The sequence below is a fragment of the Rutidosis leptorrhynchoides genome, chromosome 8 (genome assembly GCF_046630445.1).
Source record: "Rutidosis leptorrhynchoides isolate AG116_Rl617_1_P2 chromosome 8, CSIRO_AGI_Rlap_v1, whole genome shotgun sequence".
NCBI classification, from domain to species: Eukaryota; Viridiplantae; Streptophyta; class Magnoliopsida; order Asterales; family Asteraceae; genus Rutidosis; species Rutidosis leptorrhynchoides.
Genome location: NC_092340.1, coordinates 370,930,595 through 370,947,912, shown reverse-complemented (window position 1 = coordinate 370,947,912; position 17,318 = coordinate 370,930,595).

Sequence of the window (17,318 nt, the reverse complement as noted above, 5' to 3'; positions counted from 1 at the left end):
AATCTGTCTTTTGTCTTCACCTTTTATTATTTAAACGAATATCACTTGTAAATAGAACAATTGCAACTAAAAGCTTGTCTTTCTTGAGGAATAATGCTATGAAATATATGTTCGTTTTTAGCATTATCAAATATTCCCACACTTGAGCGTTGCTTGTCCTCAAGCAATATTGTCTTGAAATACTAGAATCACTTCTTTATTCTTCACACTTTGTACATCAGTGATTTCTATAAGGTGGTATAAACCATGGTAGTAACGATATGGTTTACAGTCCCACATGACTATAAAAAATTAGATCCATTAAGGAAATTGGATCTTTATGAAAACATTTGATCTTTTGAAAATTAAATCTAGTTTTTACCCTAGATAAGTTTTCCGGGATAACCCTTTACCGGTGTTTGCAAAATATTTTTGTGGGTTTGGTGGGTTTCAGATTTGAAAATTTTAGCTCAAAACTTGCGGTTTTGTGTCACCCACTTGCTAACCTTGTATTTGGAAAGCAACACGTCCAGTTTACTTGTCCCGTATATTACCTTTCGATAAACTACCGTCCGGTTGTAAAGGAAAGCGTTGAACAAGCAACTGTTAAGGCAATGTTCCCTGACATGCTTTTAATTATGGTCTATAACGTGTCGGACGCAATTACTATCCTTGGTAGGAGCAATAGTAAAGCTCACCCTTATAATTTTTCGGTCTGGCACAAGGTCCTGTCTTTGACCATGCTATGCAACCACCGTTCTTACGGTTGACACCCGATTTGGTTCAGGTGACCTAATGAATTCCAGGTGAATTCCTAGGATTTTACGTTCAATGGTAATGAACGCATTAAAAGTAGGGTTTTCAGAAAACAAATCGGTTTGTAATTTTGATCAAAATATTTTCTCGTTCAAGCTCGAGTTTAGATATCATTGAATTCCATGAGTTTGTAATTCTCAATCTTTAAGGTCAATCTCAAGGATTGAGTGATATCAGTCTTAAAAGCTGATTTTTAATCTTTAAGGAGATTATCCTTTCTGGGGATCTGATTCATTAGTCTTATCCAGCTAATTTGCATGGTGCCCCCCCATTGTACGAGATAAATCCTTCTCATGGTTAGGATAAATCTGACCACTTGGCGACCCTGTTTAATGCTGAGGTCCGTGGATTTCCTGCTGATTTTAGTGATGACTTTTCTAGATTTTTCGTCAACCTACAGCTGGTCTGGACGACAACTTCATGACCTAGATCAAGAAGCGCGTTTCTTTTTCGGAAGACTTTACTTCCTTTTAATGATGGAATTGATTCATCGTGTAGATCCATCTCTTCTTTTCTTTCATTGGGCAAAACAGTTTAGTTTAGTCCAAAGCAAAAGTATTTTCAGCTATTTGTTACAGATATATGTGACATATGTTTAAGATAACTTGGTAAATTTTCCCACACTTGGCTTTTATTTTCCTTTTTTATCGTCCTCTATTCCATTTTAAATGAATTTCAACATTTTGGTTTGTTTCTCAATTTATGTCCTTTCCGAGGTAACAATAATTTCGGTGTTAACACCTAGTTTTATCGTTCATAAATATGTATAAACATGATTTTGAGTTCATTTAATTGAAAATTTTGAAAAATTTTACTAGAATTGGGTAGTCAGTATATAAGACTAGGGCTGTTCTTTATTATCAGAGAGCACTAGATTCTAATACAACTACTGCTTTACTAGTATTTTTAATGGTAACCAAGTGTATAAAGTAAAAAAAATTTTAAAATCCGAAAGAATTTAACCCCTTCCCACACTTAAGATCTTGCAATGCCCTCATTTGCAAGAAATCAGTAACAATTTAAATTATTGAGGGTGATAAGCGTAGAAAAGTGATTAAATTTTACCAAAGTTTCAAACATATTGTTGTTTGTTTGTTGAATGATAAATGGTGCACGTCATTTGTTTATTCCGTCTTGTTTGTTATTTCACACATATTTTGCATCTTGTCGTCAAAATTACTTGCTTTTGCTGAACTTAATGCCAGTCTTTAAAAACGCGTTGTTTTACCCTGTCTTGTAAGATAAACTACAAACAAATATATACATACTATTTTTTTTTTTATTTATAAAACCTTTAACTTATAAAACAAATATTAATTAATTTTAAAAATTTGTTTCTTTTAAGAATGATGGCGTTTCGGAACGATGCCCTAGTCTGTCCCTCGACAAAATTTTAAAATTTGTCATTTTCAAGCAATTGTTTTAAAAGCTTAGATTTTTGGATTTTTTTTAATTTTTTTGGCATACTTTAAATCAATAAGATTAAAAATAATGATAATAAAAGTTCTCGTCCCTCCCTCGGGTAAAGCAATTTCGGTTTAATGACCTAGTCTTCAACTTACGACGAATTTTAAAAATCATATTTTTAACTTAATGAGATAAAGTAAATTTTTGTTTTTAAATTCACACAATTTAAATATAAAATTCAAAATTAATATTAAAAATTCACACCAAACTTAAAATTTGAAATGCATAAAATTAAAAAATTCAAATTTTAAAAATTAAAAATTCACACCAAACTTAATTTAAAAATTCATATTATAAATTCACACCTAACTTATATTAATTTTTCAAATATTTACAATTTTAAATATATTGTTTTTACAAAGTTTACAATATTAATTTAAGATTTATATATTAATTTTAAAAATATGGTACAAATAAAATTAAAAATCTTTTTGGCTTTTTATCCCACTTTAATCAATCAAATATTATCAAAAAAAAATATGCGCCCCTCTTTTCGGTAAAGTAATTTCGGTTCCAAGACCTAATTTAACTCATGACGAATTTTTGAAATATTTTGGGTTGATTGATTAAAGATATTTATACCTTAAGAATAAACGTTAAATTTCGCAGTGATGTAATAAATTTTTGAATGATATCAATAATTTCGGTCGCCAAACCAAATTTTATTTAATACCAATTTAATACTTTTTAGCGAACAAATTAGCGTTTATTATCAAAAGGTTAAAAATAAAAATAAAAATAAAAACTGTACAGACATACCTGTGAAATTGATTTCTTAGTTATATGATCTATCCCATTCATAAGATAGTCGGTTTAATTGGTTTTCCATAGCTACATAGGCGTAACCTCGAGCATTCAGTGTCTTTTCTTCTAAACATATGAACGGTCCGTCTCTGCATAAAGTAACAAATTCGGTATTTGAATAGGTTTGATTATTTGAACATTTACCTCCATGTGACCATTTTCCGCATTTGTGACATCTTTCTAGGTGTCTGCTCTTCTTTTCGCTGCGGATTTTGATTTTCCTTTACCAAATTGTAACTTATTATCTTCGCATCTGGATTCTTTTCTAACTCCGTCCATTCTTTCTCTGATTACTGATACTATTTCACTCGGTAGTATGTCATTATTTCTTTTAGTGATCAAAGCATGTAGCATTAGACCATGGTTTAGTTCACAGGCAGTCTTCATTTCGTAAAAACCTAAAAAAAATAAAAATTCAGAATGGGGGGAGAAGACTAGTTCTTTAGGGTCTGCTAGGGAAAGACCATTCGGGTTCTATTTTCGAGAACTACACGAAAACAGACAATCTAACTCTAACAGGAATACATATTATCCTTTAAAGACTTGATTCTCCACATACTTAGTTAGCTGTGGTGTCGAAATTGTGATTAACTTCGTTGTCGACTTCCATCGGACCATGTATGTAATGTTTAACTCTGTGACCATTAACTTTAAATTCAATCCCATTTGAATTTATTAATTCTATCGTTCCGTATGGGAAAACTCTTTTGACTATGAATGGTCCAGACCATCTTGATTTCAATTTTCCAGGAAATAGCTTGAATCGTGAATTGAAAAGAAGAACTCTGTCTCCTTCTTTAAATTCTTTTGAACTTCTGATTCTTTTATCATGCCATTTCTTCGTTCTTTCTTTATAGATTAACGAATTTTCGTATGCTTCATGTCTTAATTCTTCTAATTCGTTTAGTTGACTTAATCGTAGACGTCCGGCTTCATGTAAATCAAGATTACATGTTTTCAAAGCCCAAAATGCTTTGTGTTCAATTTCTACTGGAAGATGACATGCTTTTCCATAAACAAGTCTAAAAGGTGTGGTTCCAATTGGAGTTTTGTAGGCTGTTCTAAAAGCCCAGAGTGCATCCTCCAATTTAATGGACCATTCCTTCGGATTTGATCCTACGGTTTTCTCTAGAATACGTTTTAAAGCTCGGTTGGTATTTTCAACTTGTCCACTTGTCTGTGGATGATATGAAGTGGAGATTTTATGAGTTACTCCATATCTTTTAAGAACTTTCTCAAGTTGATTATTACAGAAATGAGTACCCCGATCACTTATTAAAGCTTTCGGTGTTCCAAACCTTGCAAAAAGACGTTTTAAAAAGTTGACTACAACTCGTGCATCGTTAGTTGGGAGAGCTTGTGCTTCCGCCCATTTAGATACATAATCAATGGCTACGAGTATATATAGATTATTATTAGATTTTGGAAATGGACCCATAAAGTCAATACCCCAAATGTCAAATACTTCACATACTTGGATGACATTTTGTGGCATTTCATCACGTTGACTCATTTTTCCGGCCCTTTGACATGCATCACAGGATTTGCAAAGAAGGTATGCGTCTTTGTAAATTGTAGGCCAATAGAATCCAGCTTCATAAACTTTTCTTGCTGTTAGTTGAGGCCCATAATGCCCTCCTGTTGGTCCTGTGTGACAATGGTTTAATATTTTACTAGCTTCATCTCCAAATACACATCGGCGTATTATTCCATCGGGACAACTTTTAAACAAATGTGGATCTTCCCAGAAATAGTGTTTTATATCACTGAAGAATTTCTTTCGTCTTTGGTACGATAATCCTTTTTCAAGGAATCCACAAACTAAGTAGTTTGCATAGTCTGCAAACCATGGGATTTCTTTATAATCTATCTTCAATAGATATTCATCAGGAAAGTTGTCTTGTATGGCTGATTCATTTAGAACTTCTAATTCGGGATTTTCAAGACGAGAAAGATGATCAGCGGCGAGATTTTCTGCTCCTCTTTTATCTCGGATTTCAATATCAAACTCTTGTAAGAGTAAGATCCAACGGATTAATCTTGGTTTAGCATCTTGTTTTGAAAATAGGTATCTAAGAGCAGAATGGTCGGTATAGACCACCGTTTTTGCTAGAACGAGATATGATCGAAATTTATCAAAAGCAAAGACAATAGCAAGGAGTTCTTTTTCAGTAGTTGTATAGTTTGTTTGTGCTCCTTGTAACGTCTTACTAGCGTAATATATAGGTTGAAATCGTTTTTCAATCCTTTGTCCTAAAACGGCTCCCATTGCAAAATCACTTGCATCGCACATTAGTTCAAATGGTAGATTCCAATTTGGTGTTATCATGATCGGTGCATTAGTGAGTTTCTCTTTAAGAATATTAAAAGATTTGATACACTCATCTGAAAAGATGAATGGAGCATCCTTTTCTAGGAGTTTATTCATAGGAGTGGCAATTTTAGAAAAATCTTTTATGAAACGTCGGTAAAAACCGGCATGCCCTAGAAAACTCCTAACTCCTCTAACATTTGTGGGATGTGGAAGTTTAGCAATTACATCTACTTTAGCTCTATCCACTTCAATTCCTTCTTTTGAAATTTTATGTCCAAGAACGATGCCTTCTTTAACCATGAAATGGCATTTCTCCCAATTAAGTACTAGATTTGATTTTTCGCATCTAATTAGCATTCGTTGCAGATTAACTAGACATGATTTAAATGTATCACCGAAGACTGAAAAGTCATCCATGAATACTTCCATGCATTCTTCTATCATGTCGTGAAAAATCGCCATCATACACCTTTGAAAGGTTGCAGGGGCGTTACAAAGTCCAAATGGCATGCGTTTGTAAGCAAAAGTACCATAAGGGCACGTGAATGTGGTTTTCTCTTGGTCCTCGGGTGCTATTGGAATTTGAAAATATCCGGAAAATCCATCTAGAAAACAATAGTAACTATTTCCGGCTAATCTTTCCAACATTTGATCTATGAAAGGTAAGGGAAAGTGATCTTTTCTGGTGGCGTCATTTAATTTTCTATAATCAATACATACACGCCATCCTGTTACAGTCCTAGTAGGAATAAGCTCATTTTTCTCATTTGTAATGACAGTCATGCCACCCTTCTTAGGTACGCATTGAACTGGGCTTACCCATGGACTATCAGAGATTGGATAAATTAAACCTGCATCTAGCAGTTTAATAATCTCTTTCTTAACTACATCTTGCATATTAGGATTTAGTCTTCGTTGGCGTTGCACATACGTTTTATGACCTTCTTCCATAAGGATTTTATGTGTGCAATACGAAGGACTTATTCCTTTAATATCATGAATCTTCCATGCAATGGCTGGTTTATGAGCTTTCAACACAGAAATGAGTTGTGATTTCTCATTTTCAGTAAGAGAAGACGATATTATTACAGGTAATTCAGATTCACCATGTAAATAAGCGTATTCCAAATGGTTTGGAAGTGGCTTTAACTCTAATTTCGGAGGTTCTTCTATCGATGATTTATATCGATATCTGTCTTCTTCTTTTAGCATTTGAATTTCTTCTGTTGTTGGTTCATATCCATTAGCTATTAGTGTAGCTAACATTTCAGCTTCATCAATTGGTTCATTACCTTCTCCTAAAGAACATTCTCCTGTTCCTTGTAATTCTGGAAATTCTTCTAATAATTCTGCATGTGCATCTATAGTTTGAATATAATAACATGTATCATCTGCAGATTGTGGTTGTTGCATTGCTCTATCAACTGAAAAGGTAACACTCTCATCCTCTATACTTATGGTCAGTTTCTTACCGAACACGTCTATCATTGCTTTAGCCGTGTTTAAGAATGGTCTTCCTAATATGAGAGGAACTTGAGAATCTTCTTCCATGTCCAAAACAACAAAATCTACTGGAAATACTAAAGTACCAACTTTAACTAGCATGTTCTCCATTATCCCTCTAGGATATTTTATTGATCTATCGGCTAGTTGTATGCTTATTCTGGTTGGTTTCAATTCTCCAAGGTCTAGTTTAGCGTATAGTGAATACGGCATTAGATTTATACTAGCACCTAAGTCTGCCAATGCTTCTATTGAACTAAGACTACCCAGAAAACATGGAATTGTGAAACTTCCTGGATCAGATAATTTTTCTGGTATCTTATTCAACAGTACTGCTGAACAATTAGCATTCATAGTAACAGCCGAGAGTTCTTCCATTTTCTTTCTATTTGAGATTAGATCTTTCAAGAATTTAGCATATCTAGGCATTCCTGAAATCACATCAATGAAAGGAAGATTTGCATTTATCTGTTTAAACATATCCAAGAATTTGGATTGCTCGGCTTCAAGTTTTTCTTTCTTTATTTTACTCGGATAAGGAAGTGGTGGTTGGTATGGTTTAACATAAGGTTTATCCTTAACTGTGTTATCTTCATTAACTTTTTCAACTACCGGTTCTTTTTCCTTATCTTGATCAGGTTGTGGTTCTTGTGGAGTAGGAATAGTTTCATCAGAAGTTACAGGTATTTCAGGTGGTTTAAGTGTTGTACCACTTCTTGTGGTAATGGCTTTAGCTGTTTCATTCCGGGGGTTAGCGTTTGTATCACTAGGTAGACTTCCCGGTTTTCTTTCACCTATTAACCTTGCTAGGTTACTTACTTCTTGTTCCAGATTTTGAATAGAAGCTTGTTGATTTCTAAATGCTTGAGCATTTTGTTCATTGGTTTGTCTCTGAGATGTGAAAAACTGTGTTTGAGTTTCAACTAGCTTCGTCATCATATCTTCTAAATTCGGCTTTTTATCATCGGTTTGTTGTGGTGGTTTGTTTTGAAAATTCGGTCTTTGCTGGTTGTAAGTATTATTGGATACTTGTTGATTGCTAGGACCTTGTTGGTTGTTGTATGGAATATTTCGGTTATAATTCTGGTTTTGATTGTAAATCGGTCTTGGCGGTTGATAATTACTCTGATAATTATTTTCAGGCCTTTGGTTTATGTATGAAATATTCTCTCTTTGTTCCATTGTTAATTCAATACTGAGACAATCTTTTGTCAAATGTGGTCCTCCACACTGCTCACAACTAATTCGTATTGAGTGAATATCTTTAGTCATCTTTTCCATTCGTCTCTCCACAGCATCTATCTTTGCGGAAATGGAATCTAAGTCGTGGCTAGAATCAGCTCTAGCTGCTTTAGATGATCTAACGATATCTTTTTCTTGGTGCCACTCATGTGAGTGGGAAGCAGTGTTATCAATAATTTTGTAAGCATCAGTTTCGGTTTTCTTCATAATAGAACCACCAGCTGCTATATCTATGTCTTTTCTTGTAGTGATGTCGCATCCTTGGTAGAATATTTGTACTATTTGACAGGTGTCTAAACCATGTTGCGGACATCCTCTTAATAACTTTCCATATCTAGTCCACGCCTCATATAGAGTTTCATTTGGCTTCTGTGTGAACGTAACAATTTCTGCTTGAAGTCTTACGGCTTTAGATGCAGGAAAGAATTGTTTAAGAAATTTGTCAACTAAAACATCCCATGTATCGATCGCCCCTTCAGGTAACGATTCCAACCAATCTTTGGCTTCTCCCTTTAAAGTCCAGGGAAATAACATGAGATATATCTGTTCATCCTCCACTTCTCGGATTTTAAATAGTGTGCAGATCCTATTAAAGGTACGTAGATGTTCATTTGGATCTTCCTTCGGCGCACCACTAAATTGGCATTGATTAGTCACCATATGTAGAATTTGTCCTTTGATTTCATAATCTGGCGCATTAATGTCAGGATGAGTAATTGCGTGACCTTGGCCAGTGCGTTTAGCTCTCATTCGGTCTTCCATACTTAGAGGTTCCAGATTCTCCATAATTGAATTTGTTGAATCAGTATCACTAGATGATTCTGATTTAATGGTTCGTTCCTCAACAATCTCTGTTTGAATGATTGGTGGCTCCGGAGGAAAGTTTAATGGTTCAGGATCTACGAACCGTTCCTGAATATTCTCCGGATTCTCAATTGTGAGGTCGGGTTCAAAAAATGGATTATCGGAAATTTGAACTGAAGTTCTTGGTCTACTGGATGACGATTCTAAAGAAAAATTAACGGCGGTTATATTTGCTAAATGTCTTGATCTAGTTACAGGTGGTGAACGTACAAAAGGTGGTGAACGTCTTGCTCGGTGCATTCACTGAATATCCTATTAGTTTTAAAAAGGAAAGAAAAATTATAATAAGTTATCCAATCAATAGACTTTTCTGATTTTGCCCACGTTTCGAATAGCCAAAAGATGCAGCAGAGGGGCAGGATTCGTTTGGTCTCAATATAATTGAGGACTGTTTGGCTCCAATAACCCGATCCACGTACAAATCCAACTATTACTACGAACCAGAAAATTTTGATGTCTATTAATTTAACCACTTAAAATAAATTTTCGTAATTTTAAGAAATTTAGATAAGAAGTAGAATAAAAATCTATGTCCTAAAACTAGAATAGCGAGAAATAAGAGAGAAAAAGAGTTCGTCGAAAAAGGTCGAAAAAGAAAAAATGGTTGAAAAATAAAAGGTGACGGAAAAATAAAAGAAACTTATAAAGACTTAAAAATACTTGACTAACCTAACCTTATTGCTACAACTAACTTAAAATTATAATCGCAAATTGAAATTACTAATTGGAATGATAATTGATACATAGTAAAAGGTCGTCTAAAAATATTAAAGCTTACAGGAAAAACTAAATCCCAAATGGAAATAACTTAAGAAGAAACTAAAACTTAAAAAGGCGTCGCAAAATTCTAAAGCACCTAAATCTTAGTCTAAAGAAAAAGCACTTAAGGAATTCTACGGCAAAGCCTAAAAATCTAGGAGTAAAAATAACTATAGCAAAAACTAAGTTTAAAATTAAATATGAGCTAAAAATACAAAAGTTATGCTACAACGATTAAAAAGGAACAAAATATAAAAATATACAAAAAGTTGTAAAAAGTACAATTTTTATAAAAATATTATTTTTATATTATTTATTTTATAAAACTACTAATTTTACAATTTAATAAAACTAATTAATACTAAATAAAACAAATTAAATAAAAAGTAAATCTTAAAATAAAACTAATAATAATAATAATAATAATAATTAAGGTTAAATAATAATAATAATTAATTAATACCCGTAATTAATGCAGGATTAGGGTTTCTGTTCGCGTGTCAGAGAAGCTCCGCGACTTGCGGTATTTAATGCTTCAAACCCCGCGACTCGCGGGGTTCAGAAATTCAGTTGACAGATTTAATCTTCAACGCGTTTTTTCTTTATTTATTTATTTTTATTTTCTGTTTTCTGTTTTTTTATAAATAAAAGATATTAAAATTAAACTTATATTTTTATAAACTAAAATAAAAATAAAGAAACTTATAAAACTTAAATATTTAACAAAAAATTAAAAAATACTTATATTTTTGTTTTTCTTTTTATATTTTTGAATAATTAAAACGTATTTTTACAAAAACGAATTTTAATAAAAGTTAACAAAAAATCTTTTTTTTTTTTTTATATTAGCGTTGCGCTTCCGGCGTTTAAGAGTGTTCCCCGGCAGCGGCGCCAAAAATTACTTGATGTCGTGCGAGGTGTATATAAAATGGATATACTTAAACCTTGCTACAACACTTATAGGCAGTGTACCTAATCGTACAGTAGTGTAGTTTTTAGTAAGTCCGGTTCGTTCCACAGGGAAATCTTTAAACAAAGCTCAACGCTATATTAGTTTACTTTTATAAAAATACAAATATATATATATAAGTAATATTATTATTATAAAGGGGGGTTTTTACCGTTTAATGACCGGTTTGTCGATTTTAAGACTTTAGTCGCAGTTAAAACCTAATGTAAAATATTAAAAATAAATACAAGACTTAAATTAAAGCGTAAAGTAAATAACGATAATGAAATTTTGAATAATAAAAGTGCGATAAAATAAACTTGCGATAATTAAAGAGTACGATAATTAAAAGTGCAATTAAATAAAATAACAATAAAAATGCGATAATTAGAAGTGCAATTAAATATAAAATAAAGGAAATTAAATATGAAATAAAAGAATTATGCTTATTTAAACTTCCGTAATCATGATGTTTGACGTGTTGATTTTAGTTTTATGCCCATGGGTTAATTGTCCTTTGTCCTGGATTATTTAATATGTCCGTCTGGTTTTTGTCCATAACAGTCCATCAGTCATAAATATAAAGTGCGAGTGTCCTCGTCAAATTATTATTATACCCGAAGTTAAATATTCCAACTAATTGGGGATTCGAATTGTAACAAGGTTTTAATACTTTGTTTAATGAATACACCAGGTTATCGACTGCGTGTAAACCAAGGTTTTACTACTTTGTTAACAATTACACCAATTACCCTTGAATGTAATTTCACCCCTGTTTTAACTATTCTAGTGGCTATTAATCCATTCCCGTGTCCGGTTAAATGAACGATTATTCGTACATATAAATACCCCGCCCATCGTGTCCGATCGAGTGTATATGGTAATTTATAGGGACGCCCAATTGTAAATCTTTATATTAACATTAACAAACTTTCATTTAGTTAAACAAATATAAAGCCCATTAATAGCCCATAGTCTAATTTCCACAAGTGTTGTTCTTTTGTCCAAACCCCAATTGTGGTACAAAGCCCAATTACCCAATTTTAGTAATTAGCCCAACATCATGATTACTTCGTTTTAAATAAGCATAATAATAACTTAGCTACGAGACATTAATATAAAAAGGTTGAACATAACTTACAATGATTAAAAATAGCGTAGCGTTACACGGACAGAATTTCGACTTTACACCCTTACAACATTCGCTAACATACCCTTATTATTAGAATTATAATTAAAATTAAAATTAAAATTAAAATATAAATATAAATATATACGATATAGATAGAGAGATGGATATATTTTGTGTTTTTTCGATCAGAATTCGTTTGCTTTTATAGGAAGTTTCTGAAATTGGGGCTCCGCGACTCGCGGCCCTTTTGGCCTTCAAACTCCGCGAGTCGCGGAGAATGAAAATACAGCTCACACTTTGGAGTCTTTCTCTGCCGACGGTTTTTATTTATAAATATAATATATATATAATTAATATAATTAATTATATATTATATTATATTTATATACATAGTTAACTTGTAATTTTTAGTCCGTTGCGTCGAGTGTTGAGAGTTGACTCTGGTCCCGGTTCCGGATTTTCGAACGTCCTTGCGTACAATTTAATATCTTGTACTTTGCGTTTTGAATCTTGTACTCTTGTAATTTCGAGACGTTTCTTATCAATAATTGGAACCTTTTTGATTGTCTTTTGTACTTTTGAGCTTTTTGGTCGTTTGCGTCTTCAATTCGTCGAATCTATCTTTTGTCTTAACCTTTTATTATTTAAACGAATATCACTTGTAAATAGAACAATTGCAACTAAAAGATTGTCTTTCTTGAGGAATAATGCTATGAAATACATGTTCGTTTTTAGCATTATCAACAATGCAGTCAAAATAGATACATGATGATGGTTTTGTAAATGCAACGTTTTCTTGAATAAAGCATGCAAGACTCCATGCACATAGCTTGTATAACATGTAAGCAAACAGCGGAAGACTTCTAGGGAACCTGAGAATAAACATGCTAACAAGTGTCAACACAAAGGTTGATGAGTTCATAGTTTTAATGTTTTGCATAATCTGTACATAAAGGTGGATCACAAGATTTCAGTTGTTTCATCCAGAAACGTTTATCAAAATATTCTACGAAATTGAGCACCCTGGTAACTAAACTTAACGTATATATAATTTGTACCCTTTGTATAATCATCTTAATAAATACACGCAAACCAACGTGTACGCTTCTCAAATAGCATACGTCCGTTAAAAGGCTAGTGCTCTAGCTCGGACGGGGATATCAAGCCCTATGGATCCATATACTACTACTCGCGCCCACCAGTTTTTATAACCGGCAGTTACTAGTTACCAAAGCTAAGGGATTTTCGGTTCAAACTCGGTGTAGAATTTAGTATGTACTTGTGTCCATTGCGTTTAAAATAAATTGCATGTATTCTCAGCCCAAAAATATATTGCAAAAGCAATTAAAAAGGGATCAATGAAACTCACCTTAGCAGCATATAAAGTCGTTCACCAAAATGTGACTGAAACTCGGATTACCAAATAACCGTAGATCTCAACCTAGAGAACATATGTTGGTCCATAAATGTCTATCAAGCTAGGTCAGGTCATAGTGTATCATAATCCTAATGCTCGAGATCGACATACAAAAGTTATTCAAAGTCGTTTCAAAAAGTCAATTTTGATAATAGTTCAACAAAACGAGACATACCTTATATAAGGAGTCATTTACTCGGTTGGTAATATTTAAAAGTTCACTTTATCAATCTCGTAAACAAGGTATTTAAATCTTAATTGCAGATTCAAAAGCAATTTCAATTAACGTCAATCATAATTCAGTTGATCATATCTTTTAATCCGTTCATCGAAACTATTCGGTGTCTAAATGAAAAGTTATTGATTTTTCGCCAGCTTTCCGAAAACATGTATATCATATACCTTTTACCAGTAATATATGTTTTTAATTCGTGATTCATTATAAACTGTTTAACGACGAAATTTAGCATACAAACATGTATAAATATATATACTCGAGCACTAGACATGGATACACAATTAATGTATAAAAGATAAAATATAAATGCTTACGTATCAATATTGTGATTCAATATTGCAGAAAAGTACGTAGACACAACATAGATGATAACAGTAGGTTTGACTTGTAAATAATACTCATGAACATTACCCATAACCTCCATAGCTATAACCCATAATTTCCTTAACTTTATCCCGCTCAAAAACCCATTTTTGAAAGTGACACGCTCATAACCTCGTCGTAGTATTTTATGTATATTACTAATTAATAATTAATAATACTAATAATTAATAAGATTAATAATAATATTAATCTTAATAATAATAATAATAATAATAATAATAATAATAATAATAATAATAATAATTTAAATACGGAGGAAGTAACATAAATAAATATGTATGTGATTGAAATGAAATCGTTTGAATTTATAGAAATTTTCTGAAAAAGTACCCCATGCGATCGCATGGGATTTGTGCTTCAAGGCCATGCGATCGCATGGCACCCTGGGACAGCTCACAAATTTTTAACTTCTTGTTTGTCGACATAATATTTTATAATATATATAATATATATAATTTAAATAATTAATTATATATTATATTAAATTCATGTGCATAGTTGACTTGTAATTTTTGTTCCGATGACTCGTACGTTGTCACTCGACTTATGTCCCAGTTCCGGTTTCTCGAACGCATTTTTGTACGCTTAGAAAACTCGCAATTTACATTTTGTGACTCGTACCTTTGTCAAAATATAGTCTTAAATTATCAATAAAATATATCATTCAAAGTGTATCTTAAACTTTAAAGTGTTTTGGTCGTTTACTTCTATAAATCGTTGTCTCGCTATTTGTTAATATATATATAATAACAAATCGTTTTATGACCAAGTTAATATATATTTTCAACATTCATAAACACGTTTTAAAATATACGTCGCAAGTTATTCATATAATTAATATTCCAACTTATCATATATATTCAAATAAATATTTAAACCAATAAGTTTAATGTACAGTATCAAACAATTAATACATTGTTACGTTTTCAAGTTATAGTATATATATATATATATATATATATATATATATATATATATATATATATATATATATATATATATATATATATATATATATATATATATATATATATATATATATATATATGTATATGTATCTATATACATATAATTGTTCGCGAATCGTCAAGAATAACCGAAAGGTATTTGAATATATGAAAGTAGTTCAAAAAATTTGAGATTCAGTTTTACAGACTTTGCTTATCGTGTCGGAAATGTTAATCATACAAAGATTAAGTTTAAATTTGGTCAGAAATTTCCGGGTCATCACAGTACCTACCCGTTAAAGAAATTTCGTCCCGAAATTTGAGTGAGGTCGTCATGGCTAACAATAAAAATGTTTTCATGACAATTATGTGTTGATAAATAGAATTTTTATCACCGTTGAATAATATGGATAAAAAAAATCCAATTACTTGAAGCGTATGAGGGAAGTTATCGTAATAGAGTGAAATAGAGAATAGAGATTCGTCTTATCTCTTGACGTAGTAACGATTGATTTCCGAAATTTAAGGAATAGAAAATCTTAATAATTTAAATAAGATTTGATTCTTCGGAATTTAAGGAAATTAGGATTTCCTTTGATTAAATGCGTAATCTGCCTCGATTGCTATGTCTGATATTTTGTTATAAATTGACCTTTTTCGTTTCATTTATTTTCACCACTCCTATAATCTTCTTCCTTATTTCATACTTACAAAAGATTTGTCAAAATGCTTCATCCAGTTCTGATTCTTGATATTTTCTTGGCTATCATATCATTCATTCTTCTTTTTCATCTGCCACCAGAGGAGGTTATTTTCTTTTACTATTACCTTGGGGTTATATTGTTTTTCATTCTCCCGTGTCTTTATATTGCTATACGCATTGATATACATGGTTTGTAATTTCGGGGTTGTTTTCGGGCTTTATATTTTCCATTATATTTCGGAGCTTCATGCTTTCGTTTTCTCTTCTCGACTTTAAGTCAAGCGAATAATGGTCCAGAATTCGTAGGTATGAATTTCGGAATGAACATAATTAATATTCTAAGAAAGAAACGGTAATGGCACAATCTGACTTGTCAAATTATCAGAATACCTCGAAAAAACCGAATCATCAAGAAAAATATTTTCTTGATATGTTTAGAGGTTAAATAGAATGAAAGAGTTATGTAACATGGTTCATGATGAGGGTGGGATCTGTGAACCTTTATCACGTTCCATTAGAAACTTAGCATGACTTATTGTAATATAATCACGTTGATCAAGTGTCATTATATTATACTAATTCATGCTTCAGTTCCCAACACTACTTCAAAACATTCATATTTTAAACTTGAAGGTTTCAGAATTTAGAAACTAAAATAGTTTCTTTTATGATGTAACACAGATAGCGCGAAGAGATGAATGATTTCAGATAAGAATAGTTATGAAGATACCTCAAGAATTATCGAGGATATTTATAATGAAAGGTACGATGATATCTTAGAATATTTAAGATAATGATGATGATGAAGAATATTGTCCGCAAAGGTTTTAGAGTAAAGAGAAAGGTATTTACTAAGGATTTCAGCAGACACTGAATCATTTGGATTCTTTGAAGGCAGGTTCAGTCTTTGTGATTTATCCACAGCCTCCTTCATACTTTGCTCAGTCCGTTTTCCAGTTTCAAACCTTCTCTTTTTCTCAGCTTTACCACCATACTATTCTTTATCATTAAACTTTTGACTGTTAAGGTCGTTTACAGTTTTTGCTGCTTCATCAGCATTGTTCCAATTTCAGAGAACTAGTTCATAGTTTGGGATGTTTTTTAGAAACTTCACATTCAAAGTATGTAAGTCTAGAAGATAGACATTATATGTATGTATAACTGTTGACGTAGAATTGCTGCGATATTCGAAATACTGATTGCTAATTCCCGGTAGTTGATATGGCAATTATTGTTACAAGATATGGATGAGTACATGATACAGTTTCAATGAGTATAAGGATTTTTCGGAAGGTCAAAGATCAATGAAGTTGTTGGTAAATTTACTGCTAATGTGGTGGAACATAAAAGGTTCCCCAGTAACAAAAACGTATATACCAAAGTTTCCAGTCTGAAAGGTTCTCGTTGACTGGTTGAATGGTTGATAATACTGGATACTTTGAAAAGGGATTGCAAGGTTATTTTTGGTAAAAACAACGCTAAAGGATCTTGCACAATTTTGAAGTCAAAGTATAGCTTCGAAAGATGTAGGAATCTAAGAATGATGTCTTTTGTTAAATCTTGACTTTGTTTTTTTGATTTGTCAAAATCAAAATATGTAATCAAATTTGGATGAGGATGGTTGTTTTGATTTTTATAAAAGAATATATATTGTTGTGAAAGTAGTGAGTATAGTTGATGATTTGTTGAATCAGAATCGAAGAATGTAACATATTAATAGTGAATTTATATATCTCTCGGGTATTACCTACCCGTTAAAATATTCTCACCATTAACAGTTTGTACAAAAGAGTTTTCTTA